Genomic DNA, 2,463 nt, shown 5'->3' on the forward strand with positions numbered 1-2,463 from the left:
TATTGCACAGTAATATTTTATAGTTTGCGCTATCAAATTTGATTTGATCAGATAGCAGTTGACCTAAATGTTGAAAAGTATATAAATATACTTAATAATTTGCAATTTATTATAATATAATATTACTTTACTGCAATGAATCATTTATTATAAAATCTTTCAAATTATTTCAATTGTGTATATGACTATTTCCAATATAATACAGATAACTAAATCGGTTAAATTATCAAGTGTAAATTTTAAATGTAATATGATGAAAGATTTTTTGCATCAAGCTGCTAATGAACAAAAACTGTAGATTGTGTAGAGGATATTAAGATCCACAAACATTCTAAAATATAAAACAAAGAGTTTTAAATTAAGTGTATACAATACAAAAATTACGGTAGTATAAGTATCTTTATTGAATTTTAAAATATGACAAAGATCATTTGCAATATTTATTTGCATGTAATTTTATTCTTCAAAAATTTAATCATGGCAATCGTCTAAGGTTTGTGGCCTATAATTAAATAGTTTAAATAGGGGTCCTACCAGATGTGTTCCATATTACCATATCGAAGTTTACTTACTTTGAATTCACCACAAACAGGAGTAAATTTATCTCTTAATTTGCCATTTAAAGCCTCTAGCATTATTATTATATAGTGATGATCTAAGATTAACTTTATATGCAAAACTTCCGAAATTTTTAATTCTAGAAATAAATAGATGACTCTTAAACCATTTGCTTGAATTTCACGCGATATTACTTATTTTTCAGCATTAAAATAGCTATTTTTGGATTTATTGCATCACTGCTATTTAATATTCTTTTCCGGATCAATTTTTATATCCAAAAATCGAGTTGTTTTCAGTGGGGAAAATTTAAATTTTATAAATACTTGTCGATAATACATCAATTATTTTTGATATCAATAAAAACACTTAAACTGTTATTGGTAGGTACAAATAATACTAAGGAAATTGAATTACTTGGTTTCTGCGTTTAAAAAAAAACATGATATTCGTTAAAGAGTAAAAAAAAAAGTTTTGTTTCTATAAATAAAACAAAAAATATCTATATAAGTTTTTTTTTTAAATTTTTCGCTAAAAAATTACATAATGTATTTTTCTTATGATTATGCTCTTTTATGATAAATAAAACAAGAATTATATAATATAGTATTTATATATTTTATATTTTACTAATAGACACATCTATTGCAAAAATATGCCAAAATAAATTTATATAATATTACGAGAAATCTTTTTGTGTAAATTATATATTTCATTTGTCATAAATCGTAGATAAGATTATAACATGATTTTCGATTATCTACATATTTTATTATTACAGGATCAGGATTATAGATAAAACTATAAAATTCGTAATGGATAAAAAAAATAATATTAGAAAAGACTATTCTTGATGTAATCGTCTATTAGAAAAAAAAAGATAATATAAACAATCTATGAATTGAATCATAAATTATGAATATCATTTAATAAAAATCAATCAAATACAATTAATATCGTTTATTATCTGAAAAGCACATTATATACATGTAGCAGATTTATATATGAAACAGAATTGCTACATTAATTAAATCAAAACAGCAAAATGAATGTTTTTGTTATTTTTATGGCTATATTGTAGTGCTCAAAAAAAAATTCAATTTTCTTCAAGTGTATCCATGTTCAATAGATCTATTTTTTTCATATGAATTCGCACCTTTAGCGACACTTTACTCAGATTTATGAAAAATCAGAGATAAATGGCTTTGGAATAATAATTTTCTCCTAAAAAAGGATATGTATTGATATAAAAGCATTTTTATCAGTCTCTGCGAGCATATCAACAAAATCAATCAATTCAATATCCAACAGAAAATATAAAAAACATTCTTAATGCATAAAAGGCTTTGGCAAAAAAAAATGATGTCAATAAGCATATTTTTAGATGTTTTTTAAGAATATCTAATTGTAAAAATGATTAAAACGTTTTTTATTATAGTAAGAAACAACAATTTTAATTTGATAAATCTTAATAATAATGCATTAATTTTTTTGTAAAACCATTTATAATGTTCTAATCTGATACAATAAATTCGATTAGCCATAAATATTTACATAGAAAAATGTTGATAATATTAATAGGACATAAATGTTTCATTTTTCTTTAAGATACATAAACTAACTAACAATAGTTTGCTTAAAAATTTGATGTAACGTAGTATATATATATTATGTTTTTTTTTCTTGCCTAAGTATCCATGAAATATTTTAATTGGTATTAAAGATTATTATCATCAATAATATAATATTAAAATATAGCACAAATTTAAGCTAAAAACATAAAGGGCCAAAAAAATACCAATGCGGGTTGGGACTAGGGGCTTAGGGTTCGTTAACCATATTCGTTGATTAAACTACGGGAATACTCAAATATAATTGGCGTATTAGAAATAAAAAGAAAACTAC

The sequence above is a fragment of the Rhyacophila brunnea genome, unplaced genomic scaffold (genome assembly GCF_057557595.1).
Source record: "Rhyacophila brunnea isolate RB1 unplaced genomic scaffold, BYU_Rbru_1.0 scaffold_141, whole genome shotgun sequence".
Classification (NCBI taxonomy): domain Eukaryota; kingdom Metazoa; phylum Arthropoda; class Insecta; order Trichoptera; family Rhyacophilidae; genus Rhyacophila; species Rhyacophila brunnea.